We start from the raw sequence: 17,339 nt of genomic DNA, 5'->3' as shown, positions 1-17,339 counted from the left end.
TGCATGTGATATGAATTCTAGTTCATTTCTATTCTACAAACATTGCTAATAAGGGATTTAGAACAAGGAGATCAGAATAACTGTAAATGTTGAGAAAAGTGGTTCAGACACTCAAGAATACTAACAACTACAAAATATCTTCAGATTTAAAAACAAACCTACATTTAAGAGCTTCTAATAAGAATATAACTTTAAAGTCTTGGCATTTTCCTGAAAGAACACTGATTAAAATAAAACACATCAAAATCTGCTTAAGTACAGTGGAACTACTTTAGATAACCAACAATGACTTATTTTTAACCAATTTTAAAACTATTTTATATGTTTTTTGCAATTTTCATCATGCCACTGGCAAGTTATATGATGAAGCCAAACCTCAGCAGCTTCTTGGGCTAAAATCAATAAGCCAGGTATCTTTTATGACTTTCTCCAGGTTTTAAAAATGTCTTATGCAGGATCATCAGCCTCAAGTCTAGACACCTCTAAAGGACTTATTTTCTTAAAATGTCTGCACACAGACCTAAAGGTAGAAAAAGACCTGGTGTAAATAAGAGCTGTTGGAGTTAAACCAATAAAGTCTAAGGTTGCAGTAAGCATGATGATAACCTTGTCCATGTTTTGCAAGATTATTTACCTTTCTCTCATGGAATTATTTCATAGGCAAGGAAATAAAGGTTCAGTTTGCTGGTGATAAGTAGGTCACCAAGAATTTAATGAAACCAAAAGCTGAGAACTGAGGAAAGGGGAAGCTGTGTGCTGAGTTCACAGTGCAAGAAGCTGTGATTTTGCCCGTTCTAATATTTCCAATTTGAAACCAAATAATAGAACATTTGATATTTACAAACGTTACCCGTGTTTCACTGTGTTATTGAGATGGCTCAGTTATTTTACTGAGTGGACCACTTCAATCCAGTTAAAGAACACTCTTCTACAGTTTTACTGCTTTAGATTATTTATCATCAGGATTTCTCAGAGCTTCCGCTCTACCTAGAATGTGTCTGGGCTTGCATTTCTATGAATCATAATTCACACATATTTATAATTCATCAAACCTGCCAGGAAGTGTTCTGTCAAGTAAACATTTTCTGAATTTTGTTATGCATATAAAGGATAGACTCATAATATGAGTAGAAAACAAAATTGTTATCTCCGGAAGATACCTACAGACACATTTTAATTCATTTCAAGGAAACTTGCTGTTAAAGTAGAGCTAGAACAAATGGTTCAGACAAAATTACCTACTTGCTTAGGTACAGTGCAGTAACTATTTCAGGTGACTAGGAGAACTTCAAGCAAGTTTTTGTTCTGGAAAACTCAAATGGCCAGAGAATACAGTCATATATCCCACGTTGACATTACAATTGAAAATGGACAGCATGTATGACAGTGGTCCCATAAGATTCAAATACCATATTTATATGTCCCTTTTCTATGTTTAGATATGTTTACATACATAAATACTTGCAATTGTGTTACAATAGCCTGCCATATTTAGTACAGTAACATGTTCTACAGATTTGAAGCCTAGGGGCAATAGGCTCTATTATATAGCCTAGATGTGTAGTAGGTTATGCCATCTAGGTTTGCATAAGTACACTCTGATATTTGCACAGTGATGAAATCGCCTAAGGATGCATTTCTCAGAAAGTATCCCCATCATTAAGCAATGCATGATTAGCAGCTTTGCTAATTAGAATGGTCCAATAAGTCAAATTGACCTAAAAACCATTAGTAAGAATATGAAGTGATGCTGCTTTCCAGAGTATTTCTTACTAACATTATAAGATTTTTAACATATTTCAGGATGATGCATAGCTAGAGCAAGTAAGAATTGTGAGAGGGGGAGGAACAAGATATGGTAACATCTTCAAAAATGAAAATATTTTATGTAATTTCTTTCCAGAATCCCTAATATAATAAGGAATAACCTAAGTGAGCTGATTAAGCTCATTAAAAATGTTACTAGCAATGAATGACAGATTTAAAGGGTTTACATTAATTCCTAGTTTTTTGATGTTACAAGTTGTCCTCATATTTGCGTACCATATTTTCTTTTTCTTGTCTTAGAACACTATCAAGTTCAAGAACATTTTCATCAACACAAAAGGAAACTCCATATCCTCTAACCAGTCATTCTCCATTTCTCCCTCTCACTAGCTCCTGGAAATCACTGATTTGTTTTTGGTCTCTATCGATCAACCTATTCCAGTTATTTCATATAAATGGAGCAATATAATATGTGATCTTTTTTGTCTGGCTACTTTCACATAGCATGTTTTCAAGCTTCATTCATGTATAGTATGTATGAGTACTTTATCCCTCTTTATTGCCCAATTCCATTTTATTTTTCAATTTATCTGTTGATTCACACTTGGGATGCTTTCCACTTTCGGCTATCGGGAATAGCGCAGGCATGAACACAGGTGAAAATTTTTTTTTGAGTACTTATTTACAATTCTTTTGCTTATATACCCAGGAGTTGTATAGTACAGTTATATAGTAATTCTATGTTTGGCATTTGAAACTGTCAAACTATTTTCTACAGTGGCTGTCCCATTTTACATTCCCACAAGCAATGTACAAGTCTTCCAATATCTCCATAATTTTGGTTAACATTTTAAAATTTTGGTTTAGTTTGTTATTTGGTTATATCGTCATTTACTCACTTACGTATTTCAGAGACAGGGTCTCTCTCTCTTATCCAGGCTGGGGTGCAGTGACACAATCATAGCTAACTGCTGCCTTGAACTTCTGGGCTCAAGCAATCCTCCAGCTTCAGTCTCCCCGATAGCTAAGACTACGGGCATGCACCCCACCATGCCCAGCTAACTGTTTAATTTTTTGTAGAGCTAGGTTTTCTCTATGTTGTCCAGGCTGGTTTCAATATCCCAACCTCAAGTGATCCTCTCACCTTGGTCTCCCAAAGTTTTGAGATTACAAGCATGAGCCACTGCACCTGGCCTATTTTCTTTTATTATGGTCATCTGTACCAGTGTGAACTGATATTCCATTGTGGTGTTGACTTATAGTTCCCTGACTAATAATATTGAGCATCTTTTCAAGTACTTGTTTTCAACTTTTAAATATCCTTTGGAGAAAGCTTTATTCAGATTCTTTGTTCATTTTAAATTCTGATTGCTTTTGTTGTTCTTGAGTTTAAGAGTTCTGCTTATATTGTGAGTTCTAATCCCTTATCAGATATATAATTTGCAAATACATTCTTCCATTCTGTAGGTTGTTGTTTCACTTTGTTTATAGTTTTCTTTGATGCACTAAAAAGTGTAATTTTCATAAAGCTCAACATATCTCTTTTTTTCTCACTTGTGTTTTTTATGTCATTCATAGAAATCATCGTCAAGTCCTGTTTATGAAGATTCACCCATGTCTGCTTCTAAAAATTGGAGGATTTTAGCTCTTATATTTGCCCCTTATATTAATTGTGGTTGCTTTTTGTATGTGAATTGAAGTAAGTCTAACTTCATTCTTTTGCATGTTGATACGTATTTGTTCCAACACCATTTGTTGAAAAGACAATTACCTCCCCATTGAATTATCTTGGCAACCTTGACAGAAATTATTGTAGATATATGGGTTTATTTCTGCATACTAAATTATATATATCAATATATGCAATTTTTATGCTAATATCAAACATGATTATTGTAGCTTTTTTATTTTTATTTTTCAAAAATATTTAGAGGTGGGGTCTTGCTATGTTGCCCAGGCTGGTTTCAGATGCCGGGGATCAAGCAACCCTCTTGCCTCAGCATTCCAAAGTACTGGAATTACAGGTGCGAGCCACCACATCTGGTGATTATTGTAACTTTACAGGAAGTTTTGAAATTAGGAAGTGTGAGTCTTCCAACATCATTCTTTTTCAAGTTTGTTTTGGCTATTTGGAGAAAGAAGCTGTTGGAATTTTGATGAAGGGTGAATTGAATGTGTAGCTAGCTTTTAGTAGTATTGACTTCTTTACAATATTCACCTTACGATCCGTGAACACATAATAGCTTTCCATTTATTTGGGTCTTATTTCACTTCTTCTAAAATATTTTGTAGTTTTGAACATACATATCTTGTACCACCACAGTTATATTTATTCCCAAGTATTTTACTCTGGTGTTATTCTAAATGAACTGTTTTCTTTCTTTATAAATGTGTGGAAATATAACTAGATTTTGCATGTTAATCTAGTATTCTAAATCTTTGCTTAATTATTGACTTAGCTATAATAGTTTTTTTTTTAATGGCTCCTTTAGGATTTTCTATAGATAAGAGCATGTTTTCTTCAAATAGAGGAATTTTATTTCTTCTTTTCCAGTATGAATCCTTTTTGTTTATTTACTTATTTATTTATTTATTGTTTGCCTAATTTCTCTGGCTAGAACCTTCAGTACAACATTGAGCAACAGTAAAGAAAGTGAGATGCTTCTCTTATTCCTGATGACAGTGAGACTTTCACCATTGAATATAATGTTAGCTTTGACTTATTCATAAATACTCATCATTTTGCAGAAAAGTCTCTTTTTCCACATTTTTCAGTGTTTTTTAATCATAAAAGGAAGTTTATCAAATACTTTTTCTATGTCAATTGGGACAATTATGTGAGGTTTTTTTTTTTTTTCATTCTGTTAATACGATGTATAACATTGATTGATTTTCATATGTTTAACCACTCTTGCGTTCCTGGACAAACCTCATTTTTTCATGGTGAACAATTCTCTAAATATGCTATGGATTCAGTTTTCTAGTGTTATGTTGAAGATTTTTGCATCTATCTTCGTAAAGGATATTGGTCTATTGTTTTCTTTCTTTTGTGGTATCTTTGTCTGACTTTGTTATCAGTAATACTGATCTTATAGAATGAGTCAGGAAATGCTTTTACTTTTTTTTTTATTTGTTGGAAGAATTTGAAAAGCATTGATGTTAAATCTTTTAAATATCTCCAGTATAATTCACTAGTGAAACAATCTGGCTGATTTCTTTGTAGGGAGGTTTTTTATTAATAAATTTTTCTCTTTACTCTTTGTAAGTCTACTTAGATTTCCAATTTACTTGTGAAGTAGTTTTGAAAATTTGTATGTCATCAGGAATTTGTCCATTTTGTCTAGTTTTTCTAATTTGTTGCCATACAGTTATTCATTGTATTCTCTCAGGAAGGGGAACATCACACACTGGGGCCTATCACAGGGAGGGGGGAGGGGGGAGGGATTGCATTGAGAGTTATACCTGATGTATATGACGAGTTGATGGGTGCAGCACGCCAACATGGCACAGGTATACATATGTAACAAACCTGCACGTTATCCACATGTACCCTAGAACTTAAAGTATAATTAAAAAAAAAATTCTTTTTGTTTTTGTAAATTTAGCAATAATGTTTTCTTTTTCATTTTTGTTTTACTTATTAGTGTCTTATTTGTAGCCAGTCTAGCTAAATGTTTGTCAAATTTATTGATCTTTCCAAAGTAATAGCTTTCATTTTTTTTATCTCTGTTGTTTTCTGATGCTTTAGTTTACTTATCTCCATTCTAATCTTTATTGTATCTTTTGTTCTGCTAGCTTTGGGTTGAGTTTGTTTGTTTGTTTTTTAGTTCTTTAAAGTATAGAGTTAGGGTATTTATCTGCCATTTTTTTTAAAAAATGAATACATTTACAGCTATGTACTATACTCTGAGCACTTCTCAGAGGAATTAAGTAATGGTATAGGGAAAATCTTCAATAATTTTATCATTAAATTTCAAACTTTTATTGAACCTCTTTTCAAGGACTGGGGACTTCACATGCATTTCTTTGCTTTTTCATTTTTTGACTCTTCTCCTAACCTTAGGCGAGATAGGAAGGTTAGAGCTGGGTAATTTTAATGCCAGTTATCTCTGTGGTCCTGACTCCATATTATGTAACTTCAAAGGAGTCTTATGATTTGCACATGTCTGTCATTAAACTGACTCCCAGTTTACTTCTTGCTCTAGTCTGAGTTCCCTGAATCTCAACTGATAGATGTAAGGCAGACAGAAGATCATCCAGAGAAGTGTCAAAAAAAATTGGGAAAGAGAACTTCAGAAAATAAGAAACATTAATAGTGCCAAATATAATGGAAACATAAAGAAAATCATATTCTAATGGCTTGGTCACTGGCATGCACATATATAAAAAGAATGTTTTTGAGGCCTTTCAAGAGAGTGTAGTGTTGGATACACAGAAAGTGTTCTTACTGCTATTTAGTTTGATGAAATAAATGTGTCTTTTTTAAAAAAAAAAAAAGTTAGATTTGAAGAAATTAATAGTCTCCTCTTTTAGGCGTGAACATTTCCACAATATTCACTAATTTATCTCTCGTTTCCTCTAAAGTAAAAGAATGAAAAGAAAAACAATGTTTTAAAAAAGCAAATCAAATAGAGAGTAGACAAATAATCCATCATAATTCAAACTAAATGATTGTTATTTCTTCCATTTAAAAAAAGTTACCAGAAAGTCTTTTGAAAGATAGTATCCTTACGTTGAAAAATGATTGTGTTCATTTTCTTTCAAATGTAGCGTCAGTTCAATTGAAAATATGCTATGAAATGCTGTGTAAACACAGTCAGAATGTATTTAAATTTTTGTCAATACCAATGTTTAAGAATATTAAATTACACTTCCTACTAGGATTGGCACATTTCAAAATCTTTACAAGTGCCTATAAATGTGATCTCATGCATATACTTTTCGTTGTCATTAATTGAAAAGTTAGTGGTACAGGTAATTTTAGAAAACACCATGATCTATTATAAGTTTTAATTTGTACAGCCCTCATTTAACCTTTGTGTTCATATACTGACTGGATTCAAACTCAAATAACAATGAAATTCCTTAATTCTAGGATGTAAAAAGAAGCAAATTCTGCAGCTATTTCCCTAAGGATGCCAGGGTGACAGAGAAGATACATTATAATTGACATTAATTGGCGCTCCTGATTTCTGTGTTATATATTTATACTGATGTGTGCAGGATAGCTGGAGAGTCTGTTTTCACGCTGCTGATAAGACATACCCGAGACTGGGAAGAAAAAGACATTCAATTGGACTTATAGTTCCACATGGCTGGGGAGGCCTCAGAATCATGGTGGGAGCCTAAAGGCACTTCTTACATGGCAGCAGCAAGAGAAAAATGAGGAAGATGCAAAAGCGGAAACCCCTGATAAAACCATGAGATTTCATAAGATTTATTCACTGACACGAGAACAGCGTGGGGGAAACCGCCCCCATGATTCAAATTATCTCCCACTGAGTCCCTCTCACAATGCATGGGAATTATAGAAGCACAATTCAAGATGAGATATTGGTGGGACCCAGAGCCAAACCATATCATTCCACCCCTGGCCCTTCCAAAATCTCATGTCCTCACATATCAAAATCAATCATGCCTTTCCAACAGTCCCCCAAAGTCTTAACTCCTTTCATCTTTAACCCAAAAGTCAACAGTTTAAAGTTTCATCTGAGACAAAGCAAATCCTTTCACCTATGAGCCTGTAAAATCAAAAGCAAGCTAGTTACTTCCCAGATACAATGGGGGTACAGGTACTGGGTAAATACCGCTGTTCTAAATGAGAGAAATTGGCCAAAACCAAGGGGTTACAGGGCCCATGCAAGCCTGAAATCCAGCAAGACATTCAAATTTCAGAGCTCCAAAATGATCTCTTTGACTCCAGGTCTCACATCCAGGTCACACTGGATGTGTGCAAGAGGTGGGTTCCCATGCTCTTGCGTAGCTCTGCACCTGTGGCTTTGCAGGATACAGCCTTCCTCCCGGCTGCTTTCACAGGCTGGCATTGAGTGTCTGCAGCTTTTCCAGGCGCATGGTGCAAGCTGTCTGTGGATCTGCCATTCTGGGGTCTGGAGGATAGTGGCCCTCTTCTCACAGCTCCACTAGGCAGTGCCCCCGTACAGACTCTGTGTGGAGGTTCCAACCCTAGGTTTCCCTTCCACATTGCCCTAGCAGAGGTTCTCCATGAGGGCCCCGCCCCTGTAGCAAACTTCCCTGGGCATCCAGATGTTTCCATACATCTTCTGAAATCTCGGCGGAGGTTCCCAAACCTCAATTCTTGACCTGTGCAACCACAGGCTCAACACAACGTGGAAGCTGCCAAGACCTGGGGCTTCCACCATCTGAAGCCACAGCCCAGGCTCTATGTTGGCCCCTTTCAGCCACAGCTGGAGTGGCCAGGACACAGGGCACAAAGTCCCCAGGCCGCACATAGCTTGGGACCCTGGGCCTGGCCCACAAAACCACCTTTTCCTCCCGGGTCTGTGGGCCTATGCGGGGAGGGGCTGCCATGAAGGTCTCTGACATGGCCTGGAGACATTTTCCCCATGGTCTTGGGTATTAATATTAGACTCCTTGCTACTTATGCAAATTTCTGCAGCTGGCTGGAATTTCTCCTCAAAAAATTGGTTTTCCTTTTCTACTGCATCATCAGGCTGCAAATTTTCTGAACTTTTATGATCTGTTTCCCTTTTAAAATGGAACGCTTTTAACAGTACCCAAGTTACCTTTTGAATGTTTTTTGCTGCTTAGAAATTTCTTCCACCAGATACCCTAAATCATCTCTCTCAGGTTCAAACTTCCACAAATCTCTAGGATGGGGCAAAATGTCACCAGTCTCTTTGCTAAAACATAACAAGAGTCACTATTGCTCCAGTTCCCAACAAGTTCCTTATCTCCATCTGAGACCATCTCAGCCTGGACCTTATTGTTCATGTCACTATCGGCATTTTTGTCAAAGCCATTCAACAAGTCTCTCGGAGGTTCCAAAGTTACTTGCATATTTTCAGATATCCTTTCAGCAACGCCCCACTCTAGCGGTATCAATTTACTGTATTAGTCTGTTTTCATGCTGCTGATAAAGACATATCTGAGACTGGGAAGAAAAAGAGGTTTAATTAGACTTACAGTTCTGCATGGCTGGGGAGGCCTCAGAATCACGGCAGGAGGTGAAAGGCACTTCTTACATGGTGGCAGCAAGAGAAAAATGAGGAAGATGCAAAAGTGGAAAACCCTGATAGAACCATCAGATCTTGTGAGATGTATTCACTACCATGAGAACACTATGGGGGAAACTGCCCCCATGATTCAAATTATCTTCTACTGGGCCCCTCCCACAATGTGTGGGAATTATGTGAGTATAATTCAAGATGAGATTTGGATGGGGACACAGAGCCAAACCATATCAATGGCTTACTACTTTTCAAAGGATTAAATACATTTCTGGTGTAAAATAAGCCTACTCATATCTATACCTGAGTAACAAACATTTTAGGAGCAACTAGAAGTGACATTCTGAAGAACAGATTATTGCTTTAGAAAAATACTCAGAAGCGGTGTAAAAAGGTGTAGACTACATATAATGTATTATTTTTAAAATTTCATTATTGTATTCATTAAAATCTAAAGATAAATATAAAAAAACTAATTATAGTATAATCAGTCAAGAACTGTAAATTATGTGTGTAGTTCCTTCAAGTTCTTCCCTTTATAGCAATGTTTAAATATAGTCATGTATGCTTAATGATGGGGATACTTTCTGAAATATGTGTGGTTAGGTGATTTTGTCATTGTGCAATTATAGAGTGTATTTAACACAAACCCAGATGGTAGAGCCTATTGCTCCTAGGCTACAAACCTGTACAGAATATTGCTGTACTGAATACTGTAGGCAACAGTAACACCATAGAATATACTGGTGTATGTAAATGTATCTAAACAAAATAGCACAGTAAAAATATGGTATGAAGGTTGAAAAGTCATACACCTGTATAGGAAACTTACGACGAATTGAGCTCGCAGGACTGGAAGTTGCTCTGGGTGGGACAGTGAGTGAGGAATGAGTGATTATGAAGGTCTAGGACATTACTGTAAACTAATGTAGACTTTATAAACATTATCCATGTTGGCTATATTAAAACTAAAGAATCAACCAAAGAACTGTTAGGACTGATGAACAAATTCAGTAAAGTTGCAGAATACAAAATCAACATACAAAAATGAATAGCATTTATTTGTCTCGATGGTGAACAATCTGAAAAAGAAACCAAAAATATGATCTCATTTAAATAACTACAAATAAAATAAAATACCTGGGAAAAAAACTTAGCCAAAGAAACAAAAGATCTCTACAATGAAAACTATCAAACATTGATGAAAGAAATTGAAGAGGGCACAAAAAATGAAAAAATAGCGCCTAGTTATGGATTAGAAGAATCAGTACTGTTAAAATGACCATACTACCCAAAGCAATCTACAGATTCCATACAATCCCTATAAAAATACCATTTATATTCTTCACAGAAGTATAAAATAATCTAAATTTTTTATGGAAGCAAAACAAAAAATTAAATACCCCAGAATACCCAAAACAAGCCTGAGAAAAAAGAACAAAATTGGAGGTATTGCATTATCTGACTTCAAATTATATTGCATACCTACAGCAACTAAAACAACATGATACTGGCATAAAACCAACACACAAACAAATGGAACAGAATACAGAACCTAGTAATAAATTTACACATTTTCAGCCTGCTTATTTTCAACAAAAGGGCCAAGAATGTACACTGGGGAAAGGACAGTTCCTTCAATAAATGGTGCTGGGGAAACTGAGTATCCACATACAGAAGAATGAAACTAGACTCCTATTTCTTGTCATATGTGAAATCAAATCAAAATGAATTAAAGACTTAAATCAGAGATCTGAAACTATGACACTACTACAAAAAGACACTGGGGAAACACCCCAGGACTTTGGTCTAAGCAGAGATTTCTTGAGTAAGGCCTCAAAAGCACAGACAATCAAAGCAAAAGTAGATGAAAGAGATTACATCAAGCTAGAAAGCTTCTGCACAGAAAAGATAACAAACAACAAAGTGAAGAGACGACCCACAGAATGGGAGGAAATATTTGCAAACTACCCATCTGACAAGGAATTAATAACCATAACTTATAAGAAGCTCAAACAACTCAGTAAGAAAAAAATAAGTAATCTGATTTAAAGATGGGCAAAAGATCTAAATAGACATTTCTCAAAAGAAGACAAAGAAATGGTCAACAAGCATATAAAAAATGTTCAATATCACTTATCTTCAGATAAATGCAAATCAAAATGCTGAGATATTATCTCACCTGAGTTAAAATGGTATTAACCAAAAGACACATAGTAGTGAGTGCTGATGAATATGTCAAGAAAGGGGAACCCTCATAAACTGTTGGAAATGTAAATTAATATTTCAACTATGGAGAAATGTATGGAGGTTCCTCATAAAACTGAAAATAGAATTACCATATAATCCAGAAATGCCATTGTTGGATGTATATCTAAGAGAAAGGAAATCAGCATCAAAAATATATCTATACTCTCATGTTTATTGTAGCTCTAGTCATGATAGCTAAAATATGGAATCAATCTAAGTGTCCATCAATGAATGAATGAAGGAAATGACGTACATGTGCATAATGGACTTTCAGCCATAAAAATGAATGAAAACCTGCCATTTGCAGCAACATGGATGGAACTGGAAAACATTATGTTATGTGAAATAAGCCATACACAGTAAAACAAATATTGCATGCTCTCACTTATATGTGGGAGTTTAAAAAAAAAAAAAAAACTCATGGAAATAAATGGTAGAAGGATGGAGGCTGGGAAGGGTAATAGGGAGGATAAAGAAGCGATGGTTAATGTCTAAAAAAAAAAACTGTCAGATAGAATGAATAAGACCTAGTATTCAGAAGCACAATTCTTTTTAACTATAATAAAAAATAATTTTTTGTGTATTTTTAAATAACTAAAAGAGTAGAATTTGAACATTCCTAATATAAAGAAATGATAAATGCTTTAGGTGATGGATAATCCAGTTACCCTGATTTGATCATTACACTCTAGATGCTTGTATCAAAATATCACATGTACCCTATAAGTATGTACAACTAACATGTATCCATAATAATTAAATATTTAAAAATATTTTTAATAATAAATTAACCCTAGTTTACTGTAACTTTTAAATTTTATGAACATTTTAGTTTTTTAACTTTTTGACTCTTTCATAGTAGCATGTATGTTAAAACACAAAGACATTGTACAGCTATACAAAATATTTTCTTTATATCCTTATTCTATAAGTTTTTATTTTTAATTTTTTTAATGTTTTAAACTATTTTGTTAAAAACTAAGTCACAAACAAACGTTAGTCTGTATTAAGGTTTTTTAAGAGTGAACTTTATGTATATGTGTACATGAGAATTTACTTATATAAACATATAAACTCCCCTTTATATATTATATATATGACTATATATTACAGTCACAACTTGCAACAAAAAAGTATACTAAATAAATAAAATATACACATATGAATAAAAATATATATATGGGAGTTTTTTAAGTACTAACTTACATGATCACAAGGTCCCACAATAGGCTGTCTACAAGCTGAGGAGCAAGGAGAGCCAGTCAGAGTCTCAAAACTGAAGAACTTGGAGTCCGATGTTCGAGGGCAAGAAGTATCCAGCATGGGAGAAAAATGTAGGCTGGGAGGCTAGTCTCGTCTCGTCTCTTTGCATTTTTCTGCCTGCTTTATATTCACTGGTGGCTGATTAGATGGTGCCCACTTGATTAAGGGTGGGTCTGCATTCCTCAAACCACCAACTCAAATGTTAACCTCCTTTGACAACACCCTCACAGACACACTCAGGATCAATATTGCATCCTTCAATCCCATCAAGTTGACACTCAGTATTAACCATCACATAGCCTAAGAGTTCACGGGCTCAGGATCACTGTCTTCCACCTCCTCATCTTGTCCCACTGGAAGGTCTTCACGGGCAGTAACGCACACGCAGCTATCCACTATGATGACAATGCCTTCTTCTCGACCTGCCTGAGGCTCTGAGGCCGTTTTATAGTTAGCTATTTTAAATAAGTAGAATATGTTCTAAAATAATGATAAAAAGCATAGTATAGTAAATATGTAGGTGAGCAGCATAGTCATGTATTATCAAGTATTATGTACAGTACATTACCATATGTGCTATACTTTAATAGGACTGGAAGCACACTAAGTTTGTGTACACTGGCATCACCACAAACAGTAATGTAAGGACATTACAACAGCTACCTTGGCTACAATGTCACTAGGAGACAGGAATTTTTCAGCTCCATCATAATCTTATGGACCCACCGTCGTGTATGCAGTTCATCCTTAAACAAAATAGTATGTGGTACGTGACTGTATTTGAAATCATATTAGATATTATTTTAGTCCTTCTTTTCTTAATATCTTCAACTAATAAGTGTTTTCCCAGTACACTTCAATAACATTGCCTAACCACAGTTAATATTTTCAGAGTCTATATGCAATAATTTTGTTAAATTGATTCATCACAATGTACTTAGCCTTTTTCCCGTCCTTGGAAAGGTAAGCTGTTTCCAAAAGCTGCTGTTACAAAGACAACTATATTTAAAATAATTTGTGTTTATTAATGTTTCCAGTTAATGATTATTTCTCAGTATCATTAAGCAGTTATAAAAATTCTAGAATAGACAAAGAAACATTTTAAAGAGGATACATATTATCAGACTGCTTTATAAAATAATATTCCACTTACCACTCTCAAAATGAGGTCTTATGAACACTTCCAAGCCTATGCCATTTTTTTTTTTTTTCTGACTGTTTTAGACTGTCTTTCTCTGAGTAGGGAGGCAGGTAATTTTTATGTGTTTGTTTGCTACTTGTATGACTAAAGAAATCTGAAGTTCATTATCTTTGCTCACTTTTTAATTAAAGTCAAATGTTTGCATCTTCTTGCTGTGTACATATTTTTTATTTAGTAAATACTGTATGTTATAACAACAATAAATGTATTCCTATCTTTTTGATCTGTGGATTTTGACACTATTTTACATATGCAAGTTTTAAATTTTTGTAAAGTGTATCCATCTTTTGCTTTTTAATGTCTTCTGTTATTAAATAAAAATGAATCTACCCAAAATAATTTAATTTTTATTCATTTAGAATAATTTTTTTGTTGAAAGATGTGACTATAACTTTATTATCATAAATTAATAATCTTCCAAGTAGTTAATCAATTGCCTCAATACTTCCTTTCCTCCTTGATTTGTGCTTTCTCTTTTATCATGTAATAAACTGATACATAATAGGTCTTATTCCTGGCTGTCAGTTCTGTTTTATTGCTCTGTCCCTCTAATTTTATATCAGCTTCATACTACTAAAATTAGTTCTGAGATGGCTAATGCCCCCCTTCCATATTAAAATTCTTTTTGCAAGTCTTATTCGCTTACTGTACCTGATAAGCTTTAGAGTCATTTGGCCGAAGCTCAAAATTAAATTCTGTTGGGTTATATAGTAGAATTGAATTAAATCTATTAATGAACAGGAGTTAAAAATGGTCTAAGAGTAGCCTCAATCCAAATTGTGGGAGATAATCTGGACTCGTCATATAAGCAGCAGATATTTGTAGTTAAAATCTCCCTGATCAGTATTTCTTCACCATTGTGCTCCAAAATTTATAAATATTACTGCTTATCCACGTAATTCAGGATTTCTTACTTATTAAATGTTGACATTCAGTATCTGAGAATAGTTTGTGTGCAGAAATTGTGGAATTTCAGTGGACATTCATTGGCTAATGTGGGACATAAGGAGCAATTAGACATCCAGATTAACTAAAGGTTAATACACACTGGAAGCCTTGCAAACATATTAATTAATGAATTGCAAGGTTCACAGTTCAAGACTTACTCTTCTGGTCACAAGATTTTTTACATGTTTCCCCATAGTACAGTTATAGGAGGTTTGACTGAAAATTTGCAAGGAGAGAAAAGACTGTTCCTTCTTCCTGTGTAAATATTGTTAAAAATGTAAATTTCTGAGCTATCTGGAAGTTCCTTTCCTATTTATGTTAGTACACTATATTTGAAGGCCCTGCTCTGCAAAGTAATATCTGAATTCTATGCCATATTCCTGGTACCTCAAAAGTAGACTTGGCACTAGAAGCATTATTTTCATAAAATTTATTTGAATTGTTTTCATAAGAGATTTTACTCATACGTTCTTTTTTATGACAGAAAGAATAAAAGTGGCCGTTGCAAGAGTTTTCTGCTTTGTTTATGTTATTACAATCCACTGGATCTCACATGAGATATGAGGAGTCTTGAATGAATTAAGGCAATTTTAGAGAAAAAAATTGATGAGAAAATGAGGATCAAAAAATACAAAAAGAAGAAACAATTAAACATAAGGAAAAATGCATAATTTAGATATGTTAACCAATGTTCTACAAAACTAATATTGAACTGCAAATCTAGTTTAAGCAAAATAGTTACATTTGCAGCGATGTGACTAACTTTATCCATCAGGCTCACACTGCACTGATTTCTCCGAAGAAAAAAAAATCATTTCCAAGGCCTTTGTTAAGAAGAACTTTTAGACATGGGTCTCATAGTGAAGCCAAATTAGTGATGTGAAAAATGTTGCTAGCTACATCTTTTTAATAAGAGGTGGTAAGGATAGTCGCTTGTTAGATTTGATTTTTGCAACGGTCTTGAATGTCAGTCAACGTGACGGTGCTAACGTGTAGATTTACTGTCACAGTTTGAAGTGGGGAGAAAAACCAAGTGGCCAATGTAGTCAGCCTTTTGTTCATTTGGCCTGCATCAAAGAAACAGAAAGAAAATAAGGAGTAGTCCAATTAAAAACTGCAAGTGTCTTTTAAATATATCAGTTCTTTCAACCTGATCTTTAACAAAAGTTGGACATCAAACATTTTGATATTACTGTGTTCCTTCTGGTTTTATGTAGTTTACGAAAGGGAATGTATATATTTCACAAATTGTCTGAGTGAATACTATGGTCTTTGTCCTCTCCGTGAGAGTCAAGGAGCCAATGCCAACTGTGGCTTGTAGGACTAGTTATTCTGCCTCTGAAGAAGCAGGCTGAGATTTTTAAAAGAGTGAGCTTGTTTCTCTGTTACAATTTTAGTTGACCTCATGTATTGAAATTCTACTTTCACAACATTTTCTTAATTTGTTTCTAATATTGATAACATTTTTGTTTTACATATTGTTTCATTGGGCAGAGATTTTATCTCAATATTAAAATACAAGTGAGCTTTTTGTTTTTCTTTTATTTATTTATTATCTGGAAATGTTACCTGAATTGTCCTTGAACTATGCTGAAATCTCATCTATAATCACACTTCAGTATCTTCTTGTTATCTAGGTCTTTGATTAAATATCACTTCCTGAGACAGAGGTTGATGGATACCTTTGACTCATGTGTCTGTTCACTTACTTTCCATCCTACTGCCAGGTTTTATATTCTTCATAGCGCTTTAGTATTTCTCCCCCAGCTAGAATGCAAACGACATAAAAGCAGGAACTATTAGAACCTAAAACAGATTCTACCACATGGTAGTGTATCAAGGCAGTTTTGTAATGTCAATGAATTAGACCAAGATGAATGGATAAATGAAGAAAAATATTAATGTAATTAACCTGTTGACTGCTTAATCATGATATTGAATAGCAGTTTCTAGTAAACATAATTTAGCACGCTAAAATGTTTGCCTGTCTTGTGTAATAATTGTAAGTTATGAGTACTGGAGTTTATTAAAATTTCAAGAATCAGATTAGTGCATTATTTATCTTATTTCTCAGAGTTATATATTTTACTAATACATGCCCTAACATTCCTTGCATAATTGGGATAAATCTTACTTAATTATAAGAGGGTCATCTTTACATATACTCTTCATTTCTATGTACTATTAGTTCATCAAGGATTTTCAAACTTACACTTCACAATTTTTAGTTTATATTAAACATATTTATCTTTAATCATTTGCCTTACAAAAACATAAAAGTTTTTCTTTGTTGACTACCTTTACCTTTTTATCTTTTTTTAAGTCTTAAGTGTAAAATGGTCCATGCAAACCATATGACTCTGATATGCTTAAGTAACAAAAAATGTACTCCTAATTTCCAGGGTGAGGCAATGAAAAGCCAATCTGTAATTGTCCCCTCTGTCTTACCCTGCTGCTAACTACTGAGGAAGCTGCGACAGCTGGCAGAGCCTCCATCAAGCCAGGTTGACTGAGTAACGCAAACTCTCTCTTTGCCTGTGTTGGACAGGTAATGTGAGCAAAAGTAAACTTCTGTTGTTTTAAGCCACTGAGATTTGAGGGTGGTTTGTTATTGTAGCATATTTTAGTCTGACTTGATTAATAGATGAGGGTTTGTGTTTGCCTCTAGGGAATTTTCTTTGGAAAAATCCAAAGAAAATATC

At 34.4% G+C, this 17,339-nt stretch overlaps 1 long non-coding RNA gene across 1 annotated transcript in view; it reads left to right on the top strand.

The window, feature by feature from the left end:
- Positions 1–17,103, top strand: part of LOC126962340 (uncharacterized) — a 188,147-nt gene extending 171,044 nt beyond the window's left edge. Inside the window, exon 7 of the long non-coding RNA XR_007728656.1 lies at positions 17,040–17,103. This is a non-coding gene — a long non-coding RNA (uncharacterized LOC126962340). The remainder of the gene's footprint in view (positions 1–17,039) is intronic.
- The last annotated feature ends 236 nt before the right edge of the window (positions 17,104–17,339 follow it).

Source organism: Macaca thibetana, chromosome 9 (genome assembly GCF_024542745.1).
Source record: "Macaca thibetana thibetana isolate TM-01 chromosome 9, ASM2454274v1, whole genome shotgun sequence".
Classification (NCBI taxonomy): Eukaryota; Metazoa; Chordata; class Mammalia; order Primates; family Cercopithecidae; genus Macaca; species Macaca thibetana.
The sequence above is the reverse complement of the archived record's forward strand: the minus strand, read 5'-3'. Positions and strand labels throughout refer to the sequence as shown.